Source organism: Oncorhynchus kisutch, unplaced genomic scaffold (assembly GCF_002021735.2).
Source record: "Oncorhynchus kisutch isolate 150728-3 unplaced genomic scaffold, Okis_V2 Okis02a-Okis13b_hom, whole genome shotgun sequence".
In the NCBI taxonomy this organism is placed as follows: domain Eukaryota; kingdom Metazoa; phylum Chordata; class Actinopteri; order Salmoniformes; family Salmonidae; genus Oncorhynchus; species Oncorhynchus kisutch.
In genome coordinates, this window is record NW_022261979.1 from 2,892,010 (window position 1) to 2,906,931 (window position 14,922).

Consider the following 14,922-nt stretch of genomic DNA (forward strand, 5'->3'; position numbering starts at 1 on the left):
CAACTTGTCAACTAATCATTAAGCCCTCAATGAGTTGAATGAGGTGCGTTTGTCAAGGGCTACAACAAAACTGTTGTGTTGGAGTTACTGGATGACCAGGGTTGGGAAACACTGCTGGACAGTACAGATAACTTTTCTTTGTCACCTCACCATCTCTACTCGTTCTCCTCGTAACACCAGCAGATGGTGCTGCTGTTCTGTTCTGATTGGAGATCTGGATCTTACAACTGCATATCTTAGACGTGAAGCATTTTTTCATCACAGCCTGTTGCCTTAAAGCACAGCTTCAACACAGGAGGAACTTGACCAGAACTGAGTGAGATGGAGGACATTCGTCAATGGCCTATGCTCCTAATAGGAGCCAAGGGCTTAAGTAAAAAAATAACCAAATGTTGTGTCACTCACTCTGCAGCATGAGGGAGGTGCAGTAGTAGTTGAGGGTCAGTGGTCATGTCGATATTTGTCAGGTGGTCTACCTGATTCCTGACCAGAGAAGTATTCTCCACGCCTGCATTCCCCACCAGCATCAGGGGTTGGACCCTCTCCAGCAACAGATCCATAAAGTACCTCAGATGCGCCGTCTCAGCCGTGTGCACCAGAGCAGCCTACAGTACAGCAGCCGTAGAAAACAACTGAGAAAAGAGTGAAGTGTGAACACAGAAATGGTTACAGCACAGTTATATCACTCACTTTGAAAGCCATGTATTGACCGACACCAAGTCAGTGAGTTGTTCATAATTGATAATGTCTTATGTCTCCCGTGTACACCGCCACTGTTCGGGGATAATAGCGTCGTTAGGTGGGAACAAAACCCTGCTAATTACAGCTCAGCCAGAGGCGGCAGGCAGCAGGCAGGCAGCTGTGGGCAGGAGGACTGGGAGGAGGCAATAGAGCGTGGGTTGAGAGTCTAGAGTCTGTGCTTTTACACCCACACCCTCTGCTATGTGGTGTGCTAGATGGTAATCAGACACAGTGGCAGGGCTTTGTTCCGTCCTAGCTAGGGACCCCCACTATGACCTCATGATGTGTGGCTTTACCCTCTCATGCTCGCTGATGCGTTCAGACATTTTTAATACGGCCGCATTGTTCATTTCTTGTCATTGTTTTTCAAAGAATGGTGTCTTTCTCACTGAAACGTGTATTCCGATGTTCTTTGAAAAGTTGAAACAGGAAGGTAAAGTTGCAACAGGAAGGTAAAGCTGCAACAGGAAGGTAAAGTTGCAACAGGAAGGTAAAGATGCAACAGGAAGGTAAAGATGCAACAGGAAGGTAAAGATGCAACAGGAAGGTAAAGCTGCAACAGGAAGGTAAAGCTGCAACAGGAAGGTAAAGATGCAACAGGAAGGTAAAGATGCAACAGGAAGGTAAAGATGCAACAGGAAGGTAAAGCCGCAATAGGAAGGTAAAGTTGCAACAGGAAGGTAAAGCTGCAACAGGAGGGTAAAGTTGCAACAGGAAGGTAAAGCTGCAACAGGAAGGTAAAGCTGCAACAGGAAGGTAAAGTTGAAACAGGAAGGTAAAGATGCAACAGGAAGGTAAAGCTGCAACAGGAAGGTAAAGTTGCAACAGGAAGGTAAAGCTGCAACAGGAAGGTAAAGCTGCAACAGGAAGGTAAAGCTGCAACAGGAAGGTAAAGTTGCAACAGGAAGGTAAAGTTGCAACAGGAAGGTAAAGCTGCAACGGAAAGATATTATTCCCATGTAGGCTACAATAAAAACATCAACTGTAACCGGGAGGTTTTCCAGAACTCTGTGCTGAAACTCTGGCTGTGCTGCTAGTTAATTACATGATACAGAGAGACAACAGAGAGACAATAGAGAGGCTACAGAGAGACAACAGAGAGACTACAGAGAGACAACAGAGAGACAATAGAAAGGCTACAGAGAGACAATAGAGAGACAATAGAGAGACAATAGAGAGACAACAGAGAGACAATAGAGAGACAACAGAGAGACAATAGAGAGACAACAGAGAGACAATAGAGAGGCTACAGAGAGACAACAGAGAGGCTCCAGATAATCTACAGAGACAACAGAGAGAAACTACAGAGAGAGACTACAGAGAGACAACGGAGAGAGTCTACAGACAACGGAGAGAGTCTACAGAGAGACAACAGAGAGACAACAGTAGCCTCTCATGACAACAGAGAGGCTACAGAGAGACAACAGAGAGAGACTACAGAGAGAGACTACAGAGAGAGTCTACAGAGAGACAACAGAGAGACAACAGTAGCCTCTCATGACAACAGAGAGGCTACAGAGAGACAACAGAGAGAGACAACAGAGAGAGACTACAGAGAGAGACTACAGAGAATCTACAGAGTCTACAGAGAGACAACAGAGAGAGACTACAGAGAAAGACTAGTGGATTGGTGTGTTGTAATAGTGGATTGGTGTGTTGTAGTAGTGTATTGGTGTGTTGTAATAGTGGATTGGTGTGTTGTAATAGTGGATTGGTGTGTTGTAATAGTGGATTGGTGTGTTGTAATAGTGGATTGGTATGTTGCAGTAGTGGATTGGTGTGTTGTAATAGTGGATTGGAGTGTTGTAATAGTGGATTGGTGTGTTGTAGTGGTGGATTGGTGTGTTGTAATAGTGGATTGGTATGTTGCAGTAGTGGATTGGTGTGTTGTAATAGTGGATTGGAGTGTTGTAATAGTGGATTAGTGTGTTGTAGTGGTGGATTGGTGTGTTGTAATAGTGGATTGGTGTGTTGTAATAGTGGATTGGTGTGTTGTAGTGGTGGAATGGTGTGTTGTAGTGGTTGATTGGAGTGTTGTATTAGTGGATTGGAGTGTTGTATTAGTGGATTGGAGTGTTGTAATAGTGGATTGGTGTGTTGTAGTGGTGGATTGGTGTGTTGTAATAGTGGATTGGAGTGTTGTAAAAGTGGATTGGAGTGTTGTAATAGTGGATTGGTGTGTTGTAGTGGTGGATTGGTGTGTTGTAATAGTGGATTGGAGTGTTGTAATAGTGGATTGGAGTGTTGTAATAGTGGATTGGAGTGTTGTAATAGTGGATTGGTGTGTTGCAGTGGTGGATTGGTGTGTTGTAATAGTGGATTGGAGTGTTATAGTGGTGGATTGGAGTGTTTTAGTAGCGGATAGGTATGTTGTAGTGGTGGATTGGAGTGTTGTAGTGGTGAATTGGTGTGTTGTAGTGGTGGATTGGAGTGTTGTAGTGGTGAATTGGTGTGTTGTAGTGGTGGATTGGAGTGTTGTAGTGGTGGATTGGAGTTTTGTAGTGGTGGATTGGTGTGTTGTAGTGGTGGATTGGTGTGTTGTAGTGGTGGATTGGTGTGTTGTAATAGTGGATTGGTGTGTTGTAATAGTGGATTGGTGTGTTGAAGTGGTGGATTGGAGTGTTGTAATAGTGGATTGGATTGTTGTAATAGTGGATTGGAGTGTTGAAATAGTGGATTGGAGTGTTGTAGTGGTGGATTGGTGTGTTGTAGTGGTGGATTGGTGTTTTGTAGTGGTGGATTGGTGTGTCGTAATAGTGGATTGGTGTGTTGTAATAGTGGATTGGTGTGTTGTAGTGGTGGAATGGTGTGTTGTAGTGGTTGATTGGAGTGTTGTATTAGTGGATTGGAGTGTTGTATTAGTGGATTGGAGTGTTGTAATAGTGGATTGGTGTGTTGTAGTGGTGGATTGGTGTGTTGTAATAGTGGATTGGAGTGTTGTAAAAGTGGATTGGAGTGTTGTAATAGTGGATTGGTGTGTTGTAGTGGTGGATTGGTGTGTTGTAATAGTGGATTGGAGTGTTGTAATAGTGGATTGGAGTGTTGTAATAGTGGATTGGAGTGTTGTAATAGTGGATTGGTGTGTTGCAGTGGTGGATTGGTGTGTTGTAATAGTGGATTGGAGTGTTATAGTGGTGGATTGGAGTGTTTTAGTAGCGGATAGGTATGTTGTAGTGGTGGATTGGAGTGTTGTAGTGGTGAATTGGTGTGTTGTAGTGGTGGATTGGAGTGTTGTAGTGGTGGATTGGAGTTTTGTAGTGGTGGATTGGTGTGTTGTAGTGGTGGATTGGAGTGTTGTAATAGTGAATTGGTGTGTTGTAATAGTGGATTGGTGTGTTGTAATAGTGGATTGGTGTGTTGTAATAGTGGATTGGTATGGTGTAGTGGTGGATTGGTGTGTTGCAGTGGTGGATTGGAGTGTTGTAGGGGTGGATTGGTGTGTTGTAATAGTGAATTGGTGTGTTGTAATAGTGGATTGGTGTGTTGTAATAGTGGATTGGTATGGTGTAGTGGTGGATTGGAGTGTTGTAATAGTGGATTAGAGTGTTGTAGTGGTGGATTGGAGTGTCGTAATAGTGGATTGGAGTGTTGTAGTGTTGGATTGGTGTTTTGTAATAGTGGATTGGTGTTTTGTAATAGTGGATTGGTGTGTTGTAATAGTGGATTGGTGTGTTGTAATAGTGGATTGGTGTGTTGTAGTGTTGGATTGGTGTTTTGTAATAGTGGATTGGTGTGTTGTAATAGTGGTTTGGTGTGTTGTAATAGTGGATTGGTGTGTTGTAATAGTGGATTGGTGTGTTATAATAGTGGACTGGTGTGTTGCAATAGTGGATTGGATTGATGTAGTGATGGATTGGTGTGTTGTAATAGTGGATTGGTGTGTTGTAGTGGATTGGTGTGTGATAATAGAGGATTGGATTGATGTAGTGGGGGATTGGTGCATGAGCCTTGGCTTGTGATAGATGTAACGGCTTATAGGAGCAGGAGCATATCTCCTGTTTCTGTAGTGAGGCAGCTTGATGGACCAGTACACTTCCTGGACAGGACACTAGTCTATCTCCTGTTTCTGTAGTGAGGCAGCTTGATGTGAGGCAGCTTGATGTACCAGTACACTTCCTGGACAGGACACTAGTCGATCTCCTGTTTCTGTAGTGAGGCAGCTTGATGTACCAGTACACCTCCTGGACAGGACACTAGTCGATCTCCTGTTTCTGTAGTAAGGCAGCTTGATGTACCAGTACACCTCCTGGACAGGACACTAGTCTATCACCTGTTTCTGTAGTGAGGCAGCTTGATGTACCAATATACCTCCTGGACAGGACACTAGTCTATCTCCTGTTTCTGTAGTGAGGCAGCTTGATGTACCAGTACACCTCCTGAACAGGACACTAGTCTAGCGCAGGGCCGGACTATCAATCCCTGTGTGTGTGTGTGTGTGTGTGTGTGTGTGTGTGTGTGTGTGTGTGTGTGTGTGTGTGTGTGTGTGTGTGTGTGTGTGTGTGTGTGTGTGTGTGTGTGTGTGTGTGTGTGTGTGTGTGTGTGTGTGTGTGTGTGTGTGTGTGTGTGTGTGTGTGTGCGCGCGCGTGTAATGCAGTATGGTGTAGTACTAAAGGTACCTTTTTGGAGAGCAGCTCCTTGCAGAGTGTGTACAGGGTAATCAACTTCTTGGCCAGTAGCTTGGCACTGAGGAAGCCTTCAGCCAACAGCATGATCTCACAGATCAGCGCAATGTCAGTCACCGCCATGACACGTGGTCTGAACACACACAGATCACAGATCAGCTCAATGTCAGTCACCACCATGACACGCGGTCTGGAGACACACAGATCAGCTCAATCTCAGTCACCACCATGACACACAGATCAGCTCAATGTCAGGCACCACCATGGCGCGTGGTCTGGAGACACACAGATCACAGATCAGAAGAGAGGATAATATGGTGAGAGAATGGAGCTAGTTCTCTGAAAAGAGGATAATATGGTGAGAGAATGGAGCTAGCTCTCAGAAGAGAGGATAATATGGTGAGAGAATGGAGCTAGTTCTCTGAAGAGAGGATAATATGGTGAGAGAATGGAGCTAGCTCTCTGAAGAGAGGATAATATGGTGAGAGAATGGAGCTAGTTCTCTGAAGAGAGGATAATATGGTGAGAGAATGGAGCTAGTTCTCTGAAGAGAGGATAATATGATGAGAGAATGGAGCTAGCTCTCAGAAGAGAGGATAATATGGTGAGAGAATGGAGCTAGTTCTCTGAAGAGAGGATAATATGGTGAGAGAATGGAGCTAGCTCTCTGAAGAGAGGATAATATGGTGAGAGAATGGAGCTAGTTCTCTGAAGAGAGGATAATATGATGAGAGAATGGAGCTAGCTCTCAGAAGAGAGGATAATATGGTGAGAGAATGGAGCTAGCTCTCAGAAGAGAGGATAATATGGTGAGAGAATGGAGCTAGCTCTCAGAAGAGAGGATAATATGGTGAGAGAATGGAGCTAGCTCTCTGAAGAGAGAATAATATGGTGAGAGAATCTTCATTTTATTTAACTAGGCAAGTCAGTTTTGAACAAATTCTTATTTACAATGACAGCATAGGAACAGTGGGTTAACTGCCTTGTTCAGGGGAAGAATGACAGATTTTTACCTTGTCAGCTCGGGGATTTGATCTAGCCACCTTTTGGTTACTGGTCCAACGTTCTAACCACTATGCTACCTGCCTCCCCAAATTGAGCTAGCTCTACCTGAAGAGAGAATAATACGGTGAGAGAATGGTAGCTCCATCCTGCCTGCGTAGCCTGGGTTCATGGTGATGAAGATCCCTACTATCAGTTGTGTCTGATGATAAGTTATATATAACATGGTATTCCGGTTGTGATCTGAATCAGAAAACAGTATTGCCATGCAACAGATGTTGCTTGGAATTTCTCTTGGTGTTGTACACAGAAGGTTAAGGAACATTAACATCAACAATCAATCCAGATTTGTAGTGTTGTGTGCAAATCAAAGAACCAGGGTCATGTTCAATAGGGTAAACCGTATCAAAATGTTTTGCAACAGAAAAAGGAAAACATTTGGCTTGTACCTCCCCATTTGAAAACATATTCACCCTGTTGAACATAACCCTGTGTTCACATGATAAAAACAGTCCCCACCACTTCCTATTGTTGCGGATGGCAGTCTGAATGGTTTTGACCTACACAGCTACCACTGACAGGCCCTCCACAAAGATACAGTTGAATTCATCAAGTAGGCCCTCCAGTCTAGGCCCTTAAAGATGTTCCCTATAGGCTGGACATGACAGGGGATGACATTACAAACACCGCCTGGGTGCTATACAACATGCACAAGGAACTATTCAAGTGCAGAGGGAGAACTACTGAACATCAATGATTATGAAAACACAATATTGTGGAGGTGGTGACTGGTGATATTCCAACTGAAAAACAAGTCAAGACAAGAAAACAAAAAATAGGAACAAATGTGGCCTTGTTCTAACCTTGAGGTCCATCTGTTCAGAGCAGTTGAAGACGTACACCATGATGCCCAGGGCCCCTCCCCGGTCCTTGGTGGTCCCACTCTTAGTCAGGTGGAGAGACTGGGTCGGAGTGATGTAGCACCTACACATGACCACCACAACAACAACAACAACAACAACAACAACATCACACACTGAGAACAACAAAGTGATCATTAATCACAGCTCTCTATTCCTGACTACTGAATAATTATATTCTTTAGGATACAAAATAAAAGTACAATGAGATAATATTTGGTATTCTAATCAGCATTGATAGCAACACAGTTGTAAACATGAAATAAACCTAATGACAAGATGAACAAAATAAACTGAGAGATGACAGTACAGATTTAGGGGGAGAGTTATGGACCAGTCTGTGAGGGGACTGATGACTTGACTGGGTTAGATTTAGGGTTGAGGATTAGGGCTGTGGTTGAGGCTAGGGTTGAACTGGACATGAACATAGGGTTAGGTTGAGGTACTGACCGGCCAATGAGGGGGTGATGACCAGACGAGGGGTGTTCCCCAGGTATTGGTAGGAGTAGAAGAACTGAACATCACAGATGTTAGCCAGGCAGTGTCTCTACTGCTCGTCCCAGCGATGCATCAGATGAGACAGCCAGTAGAAAGCCTGCCTGTTGGTCACCTGTAAAAACATATTCCATTTGATTTGGAACGGAAAAGCCAGACAAAATGAAACAGGCCTATTTATATAATGATTATGAATTGGGAGGGCAGAAATGATTCAATATTAAAGCATTAGACCTCTCACTAAAGGCATCAGTCATACAAAAGTTATACTTAAATCCAAACTGGCTCTCTAACAGATTAGTAAGAATGTCTCACCCCATGTTCAAGAACGGCCTTTTCCCTTTATTCAGATTACAACCGCTCACTTTCAGTTATCTGAAAATGAAACAATCTCCAGAATATCAGTGTTTTAAAAACAAGAAATAGAGAGTTGGTTGCAATTTCAGTTTAATCCACCAGAAAAGACAGAACATATATTACAAAAAAATATTATGGTTAAACTCAAATATACTAATTGATTTTAAAAAACACAATATTTTTGGACAACATTTGAATTTTTTACGGTATAATCTTTGTAAATTATATCATAAATAGGACTGGTGGATTTATGTCACACATGCAGCTAAAATATATGGAAATGTCTACTTTATTCAAAATGACATCTAATTGCAGCATTACCACAAAAATGGAAGAGGTAAGCGGAAGGGGGAGGAGTAAGGAACTTGTCTGTCGGCCCTGCATTGGCCCTGTTTGGCCCTGTTTGGCCCTGTTGGCCCTGTTTGGCCCTGTATTGGCCCTGTTTGGCCCTGTATTGGCCCTGTTTGGCCCTGTATTGGCCCTGTATTGGCCCTGTTTGGCCCTGTATTGGCCCTGTTTGGCCCTGTATTGGCCCTGTTTGGCCCTGTATTGGCCCTGTTTGGCCCTGTATTAAAGACCAACATTGGCTAAAGAAAATTGTGATAAATAAAAACGTATACCCATTTCATTTAAGGACCAAACAATGTACAGCTGTGCCATATAGACTGCAAAATAGTTGGGAGGAGATTTTTGATGTACCAATTCAATGGCACATGGTTTATGAACTGATACACAAAACAAAGCTGGATTCAAGTCTGAGTTTTTCAATGTAAATTACTATACAAAATTCTTGGAAACAATATAATGTTATATATATATATACTGTATATACAGTGCCTTGCGAAAGTATTCGGCCCCCTTGAACTTTGCGACCTTTTGCCACATTTCAGGCTTCAAACATAAAGATATAAAACTGTATTTTTTTGTGAAGAATCAACAATAAGTGGGACACAATCATGAAGTGGAACGACATTTATTGGATATTTCAAACTTTTTTACAAATCAAAAACTGAAAAATTGGTCATGCAAAATTATTCAGCCCCCTTAAGTTAATACTTTGTAGCGCCACCTTTTGCTGCGATTACAGCTGTAAGTCGCTTGGGGTATGTCTCTATCAGTTTTGCACATCGAGAGACTGACATTTTTTCCCATTCCTCCTTGCAAAACAGCTCGAGCTCAGTGAGGTTGGATGGAGAGCATTTGTGAACAGCAGTTTTCAGTTCTTTCCACAGATTCTCGATTGGATTCAGGTCTGGACTTTGACTTGGCCATTCTAACACCTGGATATGTTTATTTTTGAACCATTCCATTGTAGATTTTGCTTTATGTTTTGGATCATTGTCTTGTTGGAAGACAAATCTCCGTCCCAGTCTCAGGTCTTTTGCAGACTCCATCAGGTGTTCTTCCAGAATGGTCCTGTATTTGGCTCCATCCATCTTCCCATCAATTTGAACCATCTTCCCTGTCCCTGCTGAAGAAAAGCAGGCCCAAACCATGATGCTGCCACCACCATGTTTGACAGTGGGGATGGTGTGTTCAGGGTGATGAGCTGTGTTGCTTTTACGCCAAACATAACGTTTTGCATTGTTGCCAAAAAGTTCAATTTTGGTTTCATCTGACCAGAGCACCTTCTTCCACATGTTTGGTGTTTCTCCCAGGTGGCTTGTGGCAAACTTTAAACGACACTTTTTATGGATATCTTTAAGAAATGGCTTTCTTCTTGCCACTCTTCCATAAAGGCCAGATTTGTGCAATATACGACTGATTGTTGTCCTATGGACAGAGTCTCCCACCTCAGCTGTAGATCTCTGCAGTTCATCCAGAGTGATCATGGGCCTCTTGGCTGCATCTCTGATCAGTCTTCTCCTTGTATGAGCTGAAAGTTTAGAGGGGCGGCCAGGTCTTGGTAGATTTGCAGTGGTCTGATACTCCTTCCATTTCAATATTATCTCTTGCACAGTGCTCCTTGGGATGTTTAAAGCTTGGGAAATATTTTTGTATCCAAATCCGGCTTTAAACTTCTTCACAACAGTATCTCGGACCTGCCTGGTGTGTTCCTTGTTCTTCATGATGCTCTCTGCGCTTTTAACGGACCTCTGAGACTATCACAGTGCAGGTGCATTTATACGGAGACTTGATTACGCACAGGTGGATTGTATTTATCATCATTAGTCATTTAGGTCAACATTGGATCATTCAGAGATCCTCACTGAACTTCTGGAGAGAGTTTGCTGCACTGAAAGTAAAGGGGCTGAATAATTTTGCACGCCCAATTTTTCAGTTTTTGATTTGTTAAAAAAGTTTGAAATATCCAATAAATGTCGTTCCACTTCATCATTGTGTCCCACTTGTTGTTGATTCTTCACAAACAAATACAGTTTTATATCTTTATGTTTGAAGCCTGAAATGTGGCAAAAGGTCGCAAAGTTCAAGGGGGCTGAATACTTTCGCAAGGCACTGTATATGGGGAATAAAACCAGCTCAGCTCTGCAAGTTTGCTGCGAAGAGACAGAATCATTAGATCATTTATTTTGATACTGTCCATATGTAGCTTGTTTTTGGTAGAAGGTTCAGGAATGGCTGAAGAATTGCAAAATTTACCTGGAGATAACTCTGCAAATAGCACTGATGGGTGATTTGAAAAGTCACAGTCAATTACTCAATAATATAATAATACAATTAGAAACCTAATTGTTGTCCATTAGTTTACTCCAATTAGGGGAGGGGTGGTAGAGGAAAATAATTAAGGAAAATATATCTACAAAATAAATGGATAAACTAATGGATGGATAGATGTTTACATTTACATTTTCATCAGGCAGTACACCGCTTTCACAAAGGCAGGTCATTTCACCTCTGGAGTAGAATACCGGTAAAATAAGAACACACCTCATTCATCAAAGTGTTGCCTTGAAGGGTGAGGGAGTCTGTGTGTGTGTGTGTGTGTGTGTGTGTGTGTGTGTGTGTGTGTGTGTGTGTGTGTGTGTGTGTGTGTGTGTCTATACTTGTGGGGAACCAGAAGTCCCCACAAGTCAAGTAAACAAACAAAAATTTGACCAACTGGTGTAAAACACCAAGGGACAGCAGCTTGCATTCATCACCAGTCTAGTATGTCAGGGGATCTAATCAGCAGTGGGTCTGTAGGTTGAAGAGGAGCAGGGGCTGCTTCTCAAATGGCACACTATCCCCTATAGTGATGTACTTTAGACCAGAGCCTTATGGATCCCCTGGTAAAAAGTAGTGCACTATACAGGAAATAGGTTGCCATTTGGGATGCAGAAGGAGGAGATTATTCAAACAGCCCATCACGACCAAGGACGTGCTAACCTTAACCACATACTGCTGACAACAGTGACAACACTGATATAGAACAACCCTCTGTGAGCCTCCCTCAGCCTCCCAACACGGCTCTACAGACACACTCTACAGGCCCAAATCACACCCGATTCCCTATGTACACTAGTACACTACTACCCAAGCCATATGAGGCCCTATAGCCATAGTGAACAGAGTGGTATTTGGGGCTATGAAAGGAGATAACAGAGCAGGTGTCCATGTTTCTGACTGACAGCTACATTCAACACCTCCACCTGTCCCTGTCCCCACCCCCACTACAGGTGCATAGACTGAAGGAGAATATAATACCTCTGGGAGGTAATAATGGGATGGAAAGGTATGATAACTACTGGGTCTGTGTCTTCTAGCAGAGGAAGATTGAGGCCTGCAACTTCCATCATTTCAAATTTGACAGCCATTAAAAATGGTTAATGCACCTGTACATTCTTTGTTGAGCTCTAACAAAAAATGTTTTGTGTTTACAATATTGGATCTTAATCAAAAGGATCCTACATGGAGCCACACGTCACCCGTTTCTTCTTGTAGTCTTTGTGCACCGACTCAAACCCGTCCTCCAGCCTCTGAAATACCATTCTCACGTCGTTGCTCCACCAGACCTGAGAGCCAGCGAGAGCTACCTGGCCTGAGTAGTCTAACAACCACTGTATCCTGGGGGCGGTCCTCGTAGACGGATAAAGGCTACGAAAAACATTTATATCTTCAAAGTGATTGACCATGTGAACCTTTTCTGAAGATCTTCTAGTTTCTCAAACAGATGGGGGTTTATTGTTTTGGCGCTGTCCAACATCAACTCCTGCAGAGACAGAAATACACTGAGTACTGTTTACTGTAGGGTACTGTAGTTGATTAAATACACAGAGTATTGTATACCGTAGGGTACTGTAGTTGATTAAATATACAGAGTATTGTATACCATAGGGTACTGTAGTTGATTAAATATACAGAGTATTATATACTGTTAGGTACGGTAGTTTATTAAATATACAGAGTATTGTATACTGTAGGGTACTGTAGTTTATAAATTAGACAGAGTATTGTATATTGTAGGGTACTGTAGTCTATTAACTACACAGAGTATTGGAGGGACGTCGCTAGGCCTAAAATATTCATTAGCCCCCCCTAAATAAATACATATATCCGTCAATATATTTTCTCTGTGATATCTTTTTTGTTTCATTTTAAAAGTGGGCACTAGGACCTGGGGGAGGCTACTGCACGCGCTAGTGATATACGGGCATGATACACTAGCACAGGTTGCCACACGGTAAAACACCGCTTCTCATTTTTCCTTTATTTAACTAGGCAAGTCAATTAAGAACAAATCCTTATTTTCAATGACGGCCTAGGAACAGTGGGTTAACTGCCTTGTTCAGGGGCAGAACGACAGATTTGTACCTTGTCAGCTCGGGGATTTGAACTTGCAACCTTTCGGTTACTAGTTCGACACTCTAACCACTAGGCTACCCTGCCACATTTAAATGGAAGGAAAGCGGTGAGAAGTGGAGAGAGCTGGGGATCTTTTGGCGGTGCGAAGGTGGCGTGGGAAGCGGTGAAAAATATCAACTTTTCCCAACTTCATGCAAATCACCAGTGGCGACCACTGGGCGATGACCAATCATATAGAGTAGTTCCCATGATGAATTTGACGCTATGAGACCTAAGGCTGGAGACTTTCTTCAGCTAAAATGGCTGACAAAAATACTTGAATGCTAACAAATGTAAGTGCATATATATAAGAATCATGCAATTTTTTTTACAGTTGATAGGAATATTTTAGATAATGTAGAGACAAACGATTATGCATGTTTTTTTTAATCATAAAGTTAATTTATGAAAATTGAGATTTAGAAAGCTAGCTGACAGCTTTATGGGTGTTGTGACAGGAGTATGAAATTGTAATTCTGGTTGTTTACTGTTTTATGGACTCCTGAAACAACCAGGAAACCAGACTCTCGTCTTGTTAAAACAGTGGATGTAAAGAATCTAGCTAGCTGAAGCATTTACTGCGAATTGAATGTACAATTTTGTAAGCTTGCCTTGCTGATATTTGCCATGCAATGCAGATAGATGAAATAGCATAGCTATGTTCTTGCTTATTGTGAAGTGGAGGATAAAAATTATCTGTATGCCTATGGATGTGTAGCTAGCTAACGTAAACTCGTACATCGCCATGGTCCGTACAATTGCCCTTATTTTAGCGCCCCAAAAACGTAATACTTTAATACAACTGTAATGCTAATATCAATGTAAAGCACAATTTCTCCCTTTCCAACAGAATCAATTACATGACCTAAACGCTGCCCGTTTCTGCATAATGCAAGCAGGCAATGAGCCCCGTCGGGTCTTTTTTTAAATGGTGGGTGGGGAAGCGAAACTAATGCGCGATAGTGAGAAGGAGAAATGTTGTGCGGGAAAATAGCTTTTTTTCACACTCGATCTGTTTTACTTATCGCCTCTAAAATGTAAATAAAGCACTATAAAGAGCTTATATAATGTGTCATTACATACAGTGGGGCAAAAAAGTATTGTCAGCCACCAATCGTGTCGTTGGCAATTGTTGGCAATGACAGAGGTCAAACGTTTTCTGTAAGTCTTCACAAGGTTTTCACACACTGTTGCTGGTATTTTGGCCCATTCCTCCATGCAGATCTCCTCTAGAGCAGTGACGTTTTGGGGCTGTTGCTGGGCAACACAGACTTTTAACTCCCTCCAAAGATTTTCTATGGGGTTGTGATCTGGAGACTGGCTAGGCCACTCCAGGACCTTGACATGCTTCTTACGAAGCCACTCCTTCGTTGCCCGGGTGGTGTGTTTGGAATCATTGTCATGCTGAAATACCCAGCCACGTTTCATCTTCAATGCCCTTGCTGATGGAAGGAGGTTTTCACTCAAAATTTCACGATACATGGCCCCATTCATTCTTTCTTTTACACGGATCAGTCGTCCTGGTCCCTTTGCAGAAAAACAGCCCCAAAGCATGATGTTTCCACCCCAATGCTTCACAGTAGGTATGGTGTTCTTTGGATGCAACTCAGCATTCTTTGTCCTCCAAACACGATGAGTTGAGTTTTTACCAAAAAGTTCTATTTTGGTTTCATCTGACCATATGACATTCTCCCAATCTTCTTCTGGATCATCCAAATGCTCTTTAGCAAACTTCAGACGGGCCTGGACATGTACTGGCTTAAGCAGGGGGACACGTCTGGCACTGCAGGATTTGAGTCCCTGGCGGCGTAGTGTGTTACTGATGATAGGCTTTGTTACTTTGGTCCCAGCTCTCTGCAGGTCATTCACTAGGTCCCCCAGCGTGGTTCTGGGATTTTTGCTCACCGTTCTTGTGATCATTTTGACCTCACGGGGTGAGATCTTGCGTGGAGCCCCAGATCGAGGGAGATTATCAGTGGTCTTGTATGTCTTCCATTTCCTAA

The 14,922-nt window shown here is 42.8% G+C and overlaps 1 pseudogene; it reads right to left on the reverse strand.

Annotated features, from left to right (window-relative positions):
* Positions 1–5,614: 5,614 nt before the first annotated feature.
* Positions 5,615–7,907, reverse strand: LOC109876571 (dynein heavy chain 9, axonemal-like; annotated as a pseudogene).
* Positions 7,908–14,922: the final 7,015 nt, after the last annotated feature.